The sequence below is a fragment of the Pinus tabuliformis genome, chromosome 1_1 (genome assembly GCF_031772625.1).
Source record: "Pinus tabuliformis cultivar Carrire ecotype Pingquan chromosome 1_1, CPIR1, whole genome shotgun sequence".
NCBI lineage: Eukaryota > Viridiplantae > Streptophyta > Pinopsida > Pinales > Pinaceae > Pinus > Pinus tabuliformis.
Window position 1 is genome coordinate 481,822,516 of NC_142297.1, and position 15,405 is coordinate 481,837,920.

The window sequence follows — 15,405 nt, forward strand, 5'->3', positions numbered from 1 at the left end:
AACTTTTCAATGTCGTGGATGTTTACAAACAGGACACGTACATAAAGCCTGTCCACAGGCCAAAAAAGACCCCAAATGGAATAAAAAGCAATAGAAAAAGCCAAAAGGGTGGCAGTGTACAGACCCTCTGGAGGATGAAGCATAAAAAGTAGAAACAACAAGAAACAAAGAAAAAATGGATACTAAAAGGGCCAGAACAACACTCAAATGGAAGAGAAAAACCCCACCAATCCCTACAACCCGGGGCCCTACAACCCCCTGCAGCAACAAGAGACACAAATGGAAGTAAGCGGAAACAAATGAGCTCATGGATCAGAAGGATCTGACTCTGACAAAGAATACCCAATAAACACAAATGAAAATCAGTTGGCCATTGTAACATCCACTCCCAACAATGGAGGTTGGCGAAAAGTGGAAAAGAAGAAAGGCATAAAAGAATAGGCTAGCTATAATTTTTTAATTTTTTTGTGTCCTATGAAAACGGGAACAGCTCATATGCATATGCTTTTAGCATCTACAACATGTAATTTTGTCTCATGAATAAAATTATGATTTTTCCAAAGGGAAAAAAAATTAATGTTATTTAAACATTAACACATATACAAATAATTAACATATCAAAATGGGGTTCAATATCTTAGCTCATTGATATAAGTGTTTGCGAACATAAAAACACATCATAACAATAACCGTTATTATTCCAGTTGTAAATTCTGCAAAAATTATCTAACAAAAAACAAAATTGACAAGACATAACAAACAATTTTTAAGTATAGGGAGACATCTCTTCTACATTGCTTTTCTTACCAGAGAGCTACCCTTTCTCTATCTCCCATCTATTCATAATCTCCTCTAGCCGAGATCTTATATAATCCAATTAATCTTCAATCCTTTGAAGATGAGACTTAAGAGATTGCATGTTTTCCATTATCCCAGTGATTTCCTGGTGCATGTGTGAAGCGTGGATTCCAACCAAGTACTACTTCCACCCTAAGCCATGTATTCTAAACTCCCCACTATCCTGCGTAGGCGTAGTCTCGAAATATGGAAAGTTGATATTTCTGGATGGCTTCAAATGTAATGATAATTACCTTTTCATTGCCACAGGTTCCCAAAGTTAGAAAGCATATCAAGAGAATAACAACACTGATAATTGTTACAATCATCGACACTTTGTAATCAAAGTATAAGGAGTTGGAAACAACCAAAATTCAAGTTTCCCAACCAATTAACTAGCAAGCCTAACAAACATCCAAAATACACTAAAATCCCATCTAGTATATCCTGTCTCACTAAGTGCCAGAGTACACACAAATACACAATTACACCCCAATTGACTAGGAATAGGCGAGGGTGTCAGAAGGAAGATGAGAGATCCTATATGATCCATGGCATTGAGTTTACACTTGACCCCTTCACTGAAATATTTCCTCCAAATAGATATAACAACTAAACACCAAAACCTTTTCCCCTTGTCCCCTTTATACCACAGGTTGTAGAAGCCCATAACAAGTGAAGGGCCAGAAAACCAATCTGAACATATAAAGTCAATAATACCCCTTCCCACCAAATGATAATCCACTAACCAGAATGGATCGAGCATCCTCAAGAATACTAGGGGGCGAAAGCTAGGAAATGAAGAGGAAGGAAGACCCCAAACACCCAACACAAATATGCCACCCATAATCCAAACTTCATCCAAATTCAGGAAGTTAAACAAAAAATACCCATGAGATAAACTCAACCAACACTAAGACTTGAATTGTAACCACATATAATAAAACACACATACTTGACAGAGCCCCCTCAATTTAGTTTTCCTCCGTCCCAAGGGATATAGTGAACATTGGTGCCTCCATTGTCTTGAGTTGTCCCTGAGACATCACACAGAATCATAGAACCAAAAATACAATTACTCTCCCCATTATAAGGCCTTTTAGACAACAATCCAAACTCTAAACGATATCAAAAGCATTCATTTTCATCGTAAATATTATCTATGGATTAATCATGAGGCATACTTCTTGCATCCAAGGCATACCCCTTCAACACTTGTGATTGATCCACACAACAAGTTGGATTAAGATCCCAGCCCTTGCCGCCATCATCATCTCTCCATAAACCATCGAAATCCCCTACAACTAGACATAGTGACCTCACCTGTAACCTTCCATTCTCACTTGGATGACGTCGCTACAACCTCACCCTTCTTGAATTAAATTCACATAAGGTATCTCCAACATGCATACCATGTGGTGTCCTTTCCCCTTTCCCAGTAAACAAATTTATCAAAAAAATTTATGAATCATTTGGCTAAGCCTTAAGGGATATAGGCTTGGGATGACTGCCCTTAGCAAATTAATTCGTCTTTGGGAAGAGTTGATCCCAAATTAGCTAGCTTATCAACATTGGAGTTGTTACTTCTTAAGATGTGGAAATATTGTCTCCTTGAGATAGAATGTAACAATTATGTATACTCCTAAAAATATAGGAGAGCTTCATATAAGGGGGAAGGGATCCATAGATTCAATGAGAGATTATATTTAACAGGTCTCCAATGATAATCATGTCCTGTATCCCCAATTTAATAAACTAAATTAATCCTTGGAGAAGGGCATATGCTTCATAAACATTATTAGAAGTACTTCTGAGTCCCCAAGCAAATCTATATTCTCGTTTTTTCTCAAGGTGAAAATTCACCCCCTTCTCTTGTTGCCTTTGGGTTTTGTTTGGCTGCACCATCAAAGCATAATATGAACTAGTTTTGTTGAATGAGCCAGTGTTTAAATTCTTCCCTGGAGATCCTTAGTTTCCATTTCTCCTTTTCACCATTTTGTCCCTTAGGATAATATTTAATATTGAAACATTTAACCCATGCAAATTCATTCACACATTATTGTTGCTCCTCATCTATTATTCCCTTAGCTTGAAGGGCTTCACCCAAAAGCTCAATTACTTTTGCTGCAGATTTTGTTAAAAAATGGAAACACCAAACTGGAATGAACCTTACACACTAAAAAATAGCAGCTCACAGGTGAGCAAGCTACACCCGGAGATTTCCCAAGCAGTACGCTCTATTCCATTAATCATAAAATCAAAAATATATAAGTTTACATTCAATTTGGGGAGATCAAAACCATCTCCTAGGAAGTAGGAACTAACTATAATCTAGGACACACACACAACCATGAAACAAACTTTCTACATTAAATTCAACTCTCCCCCTTAATGGAGAAAGGATTCACTTGCACACCTAACATCTCCCTAAACAATTCAAATTTAATCTTCCCAAGAGGCTTGGTGAAGATATCAACTGCATTTTCACAGGTGTTACAATATTCAAGAAAAATCTCTTTGGACTGAACCTTTTCTCTAACAAAATGAAATTGAGTATCTATATGTTTTGTGTTTTTATGAAAAACAGGATTATTTTCCAGCTTGATTGAACTTTGGTTGTCACATTTAATCACCGTAGCATCCTTTTGTTCTTCTCCTGCATCATGAAGAAGTCTTCTCAACCAAATTGCTTCACAAGTGGCTGCACATACAACTTGATACTCTGCTTCTGCTGATGATAAAGATATAATACTCTATTTTTTACTGCTCCAAGAAATGACCCCGGACCCAATATTGAAAGCATATCTTTTGATAGATCTTCTATCGTTCATATCTCCAACCCAATCTAAATCTGAATAGCATGTTAGTTTAACATCAAAAGGATTAGTATATTTAAAGCCGAAATTTATAGTTCCTTGAAGATACCTCAGGACACCCTTTTCTACCACCTAATGCTTTTCAAGACGTTTTGTCATGAACTGACTCAACACACTGACTTGATATGCTAAGTCAGGTCTGGTTGCAGTCAAATAAATCAAACTTCCAACTAGTGTCCTGTACAATGTAGCATCCACCTCTTTAGAACCATCATCATTATGAAATTTAACATTTTGTTGTATAGGTACTGAAGCAACTTTACATTGATACATTATGAATTTCTTCAATAATTCCCTGACATACTTCCCTTGAGTAACAAAAGTCTGATCAGAATCTCTCCAGACTTCAAGACCCAAACAATAATGCATTTCTCCAAGGTCTTTCATTTCGAATACCTGTGATATCTGCACTTTAATTTCTTCAACCAATTCATTATAATTTCTAGTAACAATCAAATCATCAACATATAAGGAAATCAACACAATCTGCCCCTTTGAATCAAATATGGTATACATATTTGGGTCATTTTTACTTCTCTTATAACCATGATGTAAGAAGAAAGAGTCTATATTTTCATACCAATATCTAGGAGCCTGTTTCAATCCATACAATGCCTTCTTTAATTTACAGACAAAGTGTTCCTGCCCCTTTTTAATAAACCCTTCTGGTTGTGTTAAATATACCTCTTCTTTCAACTCTCCATTTAGAAAAGCATATTTTACATCTAGCTAGTGTAAGCTCCAATGGTACTTAGTAGCTAGAGATATTAACATTCTAATGGTGTTTAACTTAGCTACATGATCAAAATTCTCCTCATAATCAATTCCTTCTTTCTGTGAGTACCCTTTGGCCAGCAGCCTAGCTTTATACTTGTCTACACTACCATATTCTTTGAACTTAGGTTTAAATAACCATTTATAACCTATGTGATCTTTTCCTTTTGGCAGTTCAACTAATTCCCATGTTTTATTTTTAATTATGGACTCATACTCTTCTTTCATAGTTGACCTCCATTCATCATACTGATTTGCTTCATTATAATTCATGGGCTCAACAACATTTAAAATACTAGTCATAAGAGCATAATATTTGTACCTTGAAGGTAAGTGAGTCTGCTTACCTTATCTCCTTGGTAACAGACTTGCCTCAATTCTGTCTTGTGTGATTTCCTTCTCACCTCTGAATGGAATTCAACTGTTGAATGTACCCACATCGCTAGGTTCCTGTTTTTGTTGTTGCTACTGTAAATGACTATCTTTGGCTTCATCATTGATGTCATCAATCAGTAAAGGCATATGCCACTCCTCATAACTTCCGTTATTAGTCACTTCATCAGCCTGTTCATGAAAGATAACATCTCTACTCATGTGAGTAGATGCATTAAACATCTTATATGCTTTGAAATCAGAACAATACCCTACAAAGATGCACTTTATAGCTTTATCATCCAATTCCTACCTATCTTCCTTAGGAATGTGTGGAAAATAATTAGAGCCAAATACTATCAAGTGATGGACTGCAAGTTTAAAACCATACAAAGCCTCAAATGGAGTCTTGAGATCAAGACACCTAGTTGGAATTTTGTTCTTTAAGTAAACTGCAGTAATAATTTCTTCTGCCCAAAAACCATTGGATAGGTTCTTACCTTTTATCATGCTATGTGCACACTCCACCATAGTTTTGTTCTTCCTCTCTGCAACCCCATTCTGTTGTGGAGTGTGGGGTATTGTAAATTGTTGTGCTATCCCATGATCTCTGCAATATTTGATGAAGTTTCCAAGCCTGTATTCTCCCCCTTGATCTGAGCGGAGAATTTTGATGACTTTCCCTGTCTGCTTTTCAACCATATTTATAAACTCTTTAAAATACTCGAAAGCATGACTTTTCCTTCTAACAAAGTATACCCAAGAATATCTTGTGCAATCATCAACAAATAACACTAAATAATAAGCTCCACCCAAGGACCTTGTCTACATGGGTCCACATACATCAGTATGCACAAGTTCAAGTGTATCTTTCTTTCTCCTATTTAAGCTAGAAGAAAATTCATCCCTGTGCATTTTCCCAAGTGCACAACCTTCAAAATCAATATGTTCATTATTTTAAACATGAATTCCATCAACCATATCTTGTTTCTGTAGCAACAATAAGTCATGAAGGTTGATGTGATAAAAAATTTGATGCCAAAGATTCTTTTTTGTCATAGTCGTTGAAGTTAAAGCTTAATGTGTTACTGTAACATTCAACCTATACAGGCATCCAAGTTGTACTCCTGATGTGACCAACTTCTGATGATCCAACAAATCCTTTATAACATTGTAAGTTTTGAAAAATTCTACCTTTAAATTATGACCTGCAATCATGGAGACAAAGATCAAATTATTTTTAATACCAAGTACATACATTACATTCTGGATGCGCCTGATATTACCATTATGAAATATCACAAGAATATCTCCATACCCTCCAATTTGATATGCTTTGTCATCTCCCAGGTAGATGTTTGCACCATTGATGGTCTCCTTGAAATTTTCATTCCAAGGTTTATTACCTGTCATATGAGTGGATGCTCCAAAATCCACAAACCAAGTTTTTGCCTCATCGGTCTCAGCAAAAACAGAAACATTAGACACAAATAATTTAAGATCATGATTCTGATCATTGTCAACAAAATGCCCTATATGCCTCTTGTGTCTATGTCTAGTTTCATCAATTTTCTTTTTATACCAATCTCTAGCAATATGACCAGTTCTGCCACTGTAAAAAAAACTTAATTCTTGAATCATTTCTAGCGGATGACATACCTTGTTATGAAACCAGCTCAAGAAAAGATAGAAAAGATAGATCAACGCCTTAGAATTCAGCCTCTTCGAGGGGGCAACCTCCTTTACATTACATAAATGAACAATTCTTGCATGATTCAAATGACAAAACCTCCTTTCTATATATAGGAGTCTAAGGAGTCACAATATAATCCAGCCGACCTAACAATAATAATATAAAGCCACAAAAATAACAATAGAGGGATTCTATGGGGCACAGAAATAACAATAAGGGGGTAATAGGGGCACAACAATATAAATAAGGGGTATAACTACAATAGTAATGGGGTAATCACTAGTATTATAGGGACCCAACATGCCCCTCTCCTTCAAAAAAGTGTTGTCCTCAACGCTTGAGTAGTTCTGGATACTTCTGCATAAAATTCTCATCCTCCCATGTGGAATCTTCAGCGGATAAGTTCTTCCACTTGATAAGATACTCTGAAATTGATCGATTTCGTAGCTGTCGAGTTCTTGTTTCTGTGACTGCTTCCGGTTCCAATATAATTTTTCCTTCCTCGTCAAGTTCTGGCAATATTGTTTGAATTGGGAGCTTGTCGCCTATAACCTTCTTTAAACATGAAACATGGAAAACTGGGTGCAATCGAGAAGCTGCAGGAAGCTCCAATTTGTATGCCATAGTACCAATCTTTTGCAACACCTTGTACGGACCATAATACTTTGGTGATAATTTATTATCCTTCTTAGCTTGCTTTAGGGACATTTGCTTATATGGTTGTAGCCGTAGGAATACCCAATCACCTACATCAAAACTTCTTTCACTGCGATGTTGATCTGCCTGTTGTTTCATTCTATTTTGTGCCAACACGAGGTTATCCTTTAAGAGTTGGAGGACTTGTTGTTGATGTTCGATGTGATGTTCCACTGCCTGAACCTTAGAATTTTCTCTTAAATATGATGTGATGGATGGTGGTTGATACCCATAAAGTGCCATAAATGGGGTCATTTTTGTTGCTGTATGGAAGGAAGTGTTATACCACCATTCAGCCAGAGGCAACCATTTGACCCATTGTGTCTGTTTATCAGATACAAAGCAACGAAGATATCCTTCCAAACATTTGTTTACTATCTCAGTTTGCCCATCAGATTGAGGATGATAAGATGAGCTATGAGCTAACTGAGTACCAAGACAAGAAAATAATTCTGTCCAAAAATTTCCAGTGAAAATGGGATCTCTGTCACTTACAATAATCTTTGGGTTTCCATGTAGCTTTTGAACTGTTTCCATAAATGCAGTAGAAACTGTACTGGCTTTAAATGGATGTGATAATGCACAAAAGTGTGCATACTTGGTAAGTCTGTCAACTACCACCATGATGACACTCTTTCCCTCAGACTTGGGTAAACCTGTGATAAAATCCATTGAAACCTCCTCCCAACGTTGGCTTGGAATGGATAAAGGTTGTAATAGACCCGGTGTCTTAATTGTTTCAACTTTATTTTGTTGGCAAACCAAACATTCCGCCACAAACTTTTGAATATCTGATTTAAGGCCATCCCAAAAAAATTCCTTCTTAACCCTGTGGTAAGTTTTTAAAAATCCTGAGTGCCCTCCTAAGGGAGAAGTGTGCAATTCCATAAGAATCTTTTGTTTTAGCTGGGAATTCTTACAGAGGTATAAGCGATCTTTGTACCATAACGAATCATTTTGCCAGCTAAATGTATCAGAAGTACTGGAATCTTGTTGTAGCTTTCGAATAAGTGCCCACACTTCTTCGTCATTCTTCCATTCCTCCCTTGCTTCGTTTATCCAATCTGGTTGGATAATAGAAATGGCACACAACAATGCTTCCACATCCTCATCCTTTCTTGAGAGTGCATCTGCCACCACATTTTGCTTCCCTTTTTTGTAGATGATTTCAAAGTCATAACCCAACATCTTTGTGACCCACTTTTGTTGCTCTTCAGAGGATAATCTTTGTTCTAAAAAGTATTTAAGGCTATCATGATCCGTTTTTACCTTGAAGTGTCTTCCCATTAGGTAGGGTCGCCATTTCTTAAGTGCATGGAGTATTGCCAACATTTCCTTCTCATAAATAGCTTTGCTTAAAAACTTTCCCTTGATTGGACGACTTTCAAAAGCAATGGGTCTTTCATCTTGCATTAGAACAACACCAATTCCATTTCCTGAAGCATCACATTCCACAATAAAGGTTTTTGTGAAGTCCGGTGTAGCTAAGACCGGTGCTTGGCACATTGCCTCTTTAAGATGTTCAAAGGCCTTTGTTGCTTCCGGAGTCCATGAAAATGAATCTTTCTTCAATAATGTTGTTAGAGGTGCTGCTATTCTCCCATAATTCTTAACAAACTTGCGATAATACCCTGTCAACCCAAGAAATCCTCGCAGATGCTTTATGGATGTGGGGATTTTCCATTCCTTAATGGCTTTAATTTTGCTAGGGTCTACCTTAACTCCTTCATGAGATACAATATGACCCAAATATTCCACCTCCTGGACTCCAAAGAAACATTTGGATCTTTTTGCATATAATTGTTTCTCCTCCAATAGTTGTAGCACCCTGTCAACATGTTCAACATGATCCTTCCAAGACTTGCTGTAGATTAGTATATCATCAAAAAATACTAACACAAATTTTCTAAGGAATGGTTTGAAAATTGAATTCATCAAACCTTGAAATGTTGAAGGTGCATTGGTAAGGCCAAAAGGCATGACCAAAAATTCATAATGACCCTCATGAGTTCTAAATGCCGTTTTTGGAATGTCTTCAATCTTCATTCTGATTTGATGATATCCCGAACGAAGATCCAACTTGGTGAAGTAAATTGATCCATGCAATTCATCCAGTAATTCATCAATGACAGGAATGGGGAACTTATCTTTAATAGTGAGCTTGTTGAGCTCCCTATAATCCGGACACATGCGCCATGATCCATCCTTCTTGTGCACCAATACTACTGGAGCTGAGAAAGAACTTTGACTCGGTTGAATTATACCAGCCTCTAGCATTTCTGCAACCATACGTTCAATTTCACTTTTTTGGACATAGGGATATCTGTACGGCCTGATGTTTGGAGGAACACTTCCTGGAATCAGATGAATAGCATGATCATGATCACGCATAGGTGGGAGACCTTTGGGAGTCTCAAATACCTTGGAATGATTGTCCAGGACTTTTTGGAGATCTGGAGAAATAGATGATTCCAATGTGGAAACATCTAGCGAACATAATTGTGCAATTACACCTCTTTGCTCCTTTTTTAGAAGCTTTGTCATGCCATTAGAGCTGATTATCTTTCCTGGTTTCCCTGCAATACCCCTTAATTCAACTTCCTTTCCTTCCACAGAAAATTTCTTGAAAATTAAAAGCTATTGTACCCAAGGATTGTAGCCATTGGACTCCTAGTACAACATCAGCACCTCCCATTGGAATGGAAAGCATTGGGCTAGTCAATACATATTCTCCCATGGATAGCTTGATATTATGGCACTTTCCAGAGCAATTTATTGTTCCTCCATTTGCAATCATCACTTGACACTCTGGTGCTGGATATAGGAAGCAATTCAATTCTTTTGCTACCCTACAATGAATAAAATTGTGGGTGCTTCCTGAATCAATCAACACTATTACCTTTTTCTTCTTGATTTGTCCTTCTATCTTGATGGTTTGAGGAGTGGTAATTCCCGCCAATGCATTACAAGATATGGTCGGATTTATTTGTTCTTCATCTAGGCTTTGTTCCTGGAATATATCCTCTTCTTTTGACCTTTCTTGCTCCTTTTCTTCTTCCTCTTCACAATCTATGTAGAATAATTTCTTCTCAGCACACTTATGACCTTTTGTGTATTTGCTATCACAATTGTAACAAAGCCCTTTTGCTCTTTTTTCTTCCAATTGTTGTGGTGTCAACCTTGTAGGTTGTGGAAGACTAGGGGCAACAACACTTCCGTCTTTATAGTTGTGAGTGGTATGCTTCCTAGTTGCCATAATTTTGCTTTCCATTTTTCTTGCTAACCTGAATGCCTTCTCTAATGAATCAGGTTCCCAAAGGCGAACATCATGTTGGATATTATCCTTTAAAGACCCTATGAACACATCAATCCTATGCTCCTCTGGAATATCTTTTACCCTTATGTTCAATTTTTGGAACTCCTCAATGTGCTCCATTATTGAACCCTTTTGTTTGAGACTTATCAATTGGCTAAAAAAAGTGTTGCTTTTTGTATCCTCATAATGTGCTATCAATTCTTCCGTAAAAATTGCCCAAGTGATAAATTGTTTACGAGAACAAAGCCATTGATACCATACAAACTGATTTGGTTCCAAATATAAGTTGCCATACGTACCTTTTGTGTGTTTTGCACATTATTGAGATCGAAGAATTGCTCCATCTGTAATATCCATGTGGCGGGATCCTTGCCATCAAACTTCCTCATATCGATTTTTGGAATATGGTGATTCTTCGATCCAACATTAGCGTCTATGGAATCATGATTAACATTTCTTTTGTTCTCATCATGAGTTTCCTTTACTACCTTTTCACCATTAGTAAGTATTTCTTGTAGGAAATTTGTCAAATCTGTCTTCAAATCTGCCATGCCTGTCTTCAAATTTGTGTTCAAATCTATCTTCAAATTGTCCATATTAGCTTCCACGCCATTTATCTTAGCTTCCACGCCATTTATCTTAGCATCTGTTAACTTTTGTGAGCGTGACATTTGTTGCACTTGTTCTTGTAATTTTGATATATCATGTAGCATTTCTTCCTCTTCTTCATGAGTCATGCTAGAGCTTTCAGGTTCCTTACTAGGTGTTTGCATTTTCTTTCCTCGGGGCATCAGTTACCGATAATAATGCTCTACTATGCCCTTTGAATTCCTTCAAAATAAATTTTCAAACCAAGCTTAAGCAAAAATTTAAAAAAATCTACACACCTTTTTTCACTTTGTAGGAGCTCGATATTGCCTCTGATGTATCTCTGTACTTTCAAATCATCTAGTTCTGAATTTGTGACCTATAGTAGCTACCTATGTCCTCTTTCCAATGCCACCAGTCTGATCCAAATTGGATTCTCCAAGAAAGAGTTATGCACAATCTCCCAAGTGACCTGATTATAGACTTTCAGTAGAGCGAACTTGTACGAAGTGCCACGTGTACTTTTCGATATTTGATTTTGAAAATGATATACAAGAAACTACAGTCCGTCCTCTTTCTGTAACTTCTTACGAAATTTCAATCTGATTCCCAGAGAGAAAGTTATGACGATTTTCCCAGGTCACCTGTTTTGAATGTAATTCAGGAGTCTGCAAAAAGACCAACTTCCTCAGATCATATCTCCGAAAATATCGCGCAAAAAGCTCTGAAATTCGGACCCAAGGTTCAGCGCGATTTCTTCTCAAATGGGTTTTTTTTGCGACTTCTGAAACGTCACAGAAAAAAAGTTATAGCGAAAATTCCACGATGACCTGTTTGGAGCAGCGAAACCCTAGAATCCAAAGCTCTGATACCAAATGTTATGAAACCAGCTCAAGAAAAGATAGAAAAGATAGATCAACGCCTTAGAATTCAGCCTCTTCGAAGGGGAAACCTCCTTTACATTACATAAATGAACAATTCTTGGATGATTCAAATGACAAAACCTCCTTTCTATATATAGGAGTCTAAGGAGTCACAATATAATCCAGCCGACCTAACAATAATAATATAAAGCCACAAAAATAACAATAGAGGGATTCTATGGGGCATAGAAATAACAATATGGGGGTAATAGGGGCACAACAATATAAATAAGGGGTATAACTATAATAGTAATGGGGTAATCACTAGTATTATAGGGACCCAACATACCTTGAAATGGATTTTTTTCTAAGATGGACCAACGCTTTTTTGTCCTCCTCCTAGTTTCCCTTTGAAGAACTTTTTCTTCACCACCAATGCCAGATCTACATTCTGAGGCTTCATATTCATACGCCTATCTTCTTCCTACATCAAGATCCATGTCAACTCTTATAAGGTGGGAGATTTCTCCCTCGTCGCGAGCCCTATAATAAACATTTGATAATCCTTTGTCATACCATTTAAGGTAATTGTGACAAGATCTGTATTGGACACTTTCTCCCCTATGCCGCTCAAATTGTCTCTCTGTTTTTTGATCCGTGAGATGAATGCAGCAATGGATTCATTCTCCTCCACTCTGATGGAGAGAATCTTACTCTTTAGAAGCAACAGGCGATTTATATTTTTGGTTTCATACAAATCCTTGAGTGTCATCGAAATTTCATTGGCGATTTTTCATTCTTGGATATGAGGGATTATGTTGTCCTTTACCGACATCTTCAACAATACCTTCACTTTATTTTCCCTCTTTTCCCAATCCTGAACTGATGCAGTTGTGGCACCACCAGCTGTAGTAAACTTTACTTCATCTCCGCTTTCAATTTTCCATGCACTAGAACCCTCGATCAATTTCTACAACTTGAACTTCTAGTTGGTGTAATTTGTCCCATCGAGCTTATTGCTCTCATTCAGGTACGACGTCTATGTAATGCGATTATTCATTGTGACAAAAACATGACTTCACTAATAGATCCACTAGTCCAATCTACAAATCCAGTAATCCATCACCTGATCTATGGATCCAACACCAGATCCTCCAATAGTTGATCTGCGGATCGAACTCCAGATCCTCCAATAGTCGATCTATGGATCGAACTCCCAATCCTCCAATAGTTGATCCGCAGATCGAACTCCAGTTCCTCCAATAGTCAATCTGCGAATTGAACTCCAGATCCTTCAACAGTTCCAGATTTGGGTGCAATTGATCCAACTCTAGACATATGGCCTTCAAAAAAATGCTGGACAAGACCACCAACTCAAGCACTTCTCGTCTAGGGCGGCCTCCAATAGGAAAAAAACACTAGCGCCATTTCACTGTACTGTAGGTCGCGCTGATCAACACTATTTCACAATGCAGAGCTAGCGCTGATCAACATGGGTTTGACCCCTAAAACCCGCGCTGATTAGGCTTCCTCAAAATTTCAATGCTCTGTCACAAAGGCAATTGAACCAACCACCAAGGCTCTCAGCCACCAAGGCTTAAATCAACCACCAAGGCTCAATTCAACCACCAAGGCTCTCAACCTAGCCACCAAGGCCCTCTCAACACAGACCTAACTCTATGTGCTCTAATACCATGCTAAGAAATGGAAAGACCAAACTGGAACAAAACTTACACTGAAATCTAGCAGCTCACAGGTGAGAAAACTACACTTGGAGACTGCCCAAGCAGTATGCTCTATTCCATTAATCATAAAATGAGAAATATATAAGTTTACATTCTATTTAGGGAGATCAAAACCATTTCCTAGAAAATAGGAACTAACTCTAATCTAGGACACACACACAACTGTGAAACAAACTTTCTACGTTAAATTCAATTGTTTTGACACTATTCCCAATATCATTTTGAAATACAACTTGGTTTATATTCAACCATAATGACCAACAAACAAATTTAGGAGTTGCATCACAAATTCTTTTCATCAATTTTTTCCAGTAAAAGAACCCTGATAATAGTTCTCCCACTTTCCAATAGATCATGTATAGCACGGGGAAAAATTATTCTTAGGCATATATGATAGAGAACATTACCCCAAACTATTGATGAAAAATACATTCAAATAAAAAGTACTCAATAAATTCTTTAAATTTCTTATATAAGGCCCACCATGAGGGTCCTAAAATATCTATCTTCCTCAATAAGGCATAAAATGTTTATTTTTGGAAAACTATTATAGTTCCATGTTTTCTCCCAAATCTTAAAAGCTAGAACTACATTTACATTCATTTAATTAAAATGTTTTATTTTTCTACCATTTATCTAATTCTTAATTAAAAATAAATTATATAACTTTATCTTTTCATATATTACAAAGAAAAACAAATATATTATAAAATAATAAGAAAACCTAATGGATATACTTTTTAAATTTATTTCCCTTATTTATCGAGTTTTTTAAAACATTTTTATATACTTTGAAAAGTTTTAAATAAAAATAATATATCTAAACTCCTCTACATTATTAAATAATGAAAATGTTTACATAGGCCCCAAGCTTTTGCATTCAAAACTTGTATCTTTACATTTAATTATATATTTATTTTTAATATATAGATAGTAATTTATAATCGCAAGAGGTGGATATTATCCTAAAATCTTAAGATAATTGCTTTGAGAATAGTGAACTGCTCTACAATCCATTGTGAAATACATGTGAAAATATATCCTATTAAAAACAAATTAGTATCTATGTAAATGAGTCGTGAATAGAGGTGGAGGAATTGCTTGGATGATCAAAAGTGGCTGGAATCCGGGTAAACAAATTAAAAAAAATCTTGTAGAGGCAGTGTTTGAACCATATTTTTTATGGTGGAAATGGATTCGACACCATCAAAAACTTCGAGGGCACCTAAAATTATAAAATTTGACAACTTTTACTTGGATTTACAAAAATCCCTGCAAATTGTTTCAAAATATAGCCGGAATTTCCATAACTTTCAGGGCAAAAAAACATAATCGTTAGACTACGACTATATGTAAATAGATATGCGATAACAATGAAATTAATTTAAATATTAAAATTTATTAAATATTAAAGGGATCCAATTTTTTAATGTATAAATTTCATAATATATTTCGGATCTATTAAGAGTTTAGAGATCAAATTTGTTTTTACTTTAAAAAATTTTTACATCTGGAGAGATTTGATCCATCTAGATTCAGAGTTAAGATGGATCTAGACTCTCTCTCTCTCTCTCTCTCTCTCTCTCTCTCTCTATATATATATATATATATATATATATATATATATATATATATATATATATAA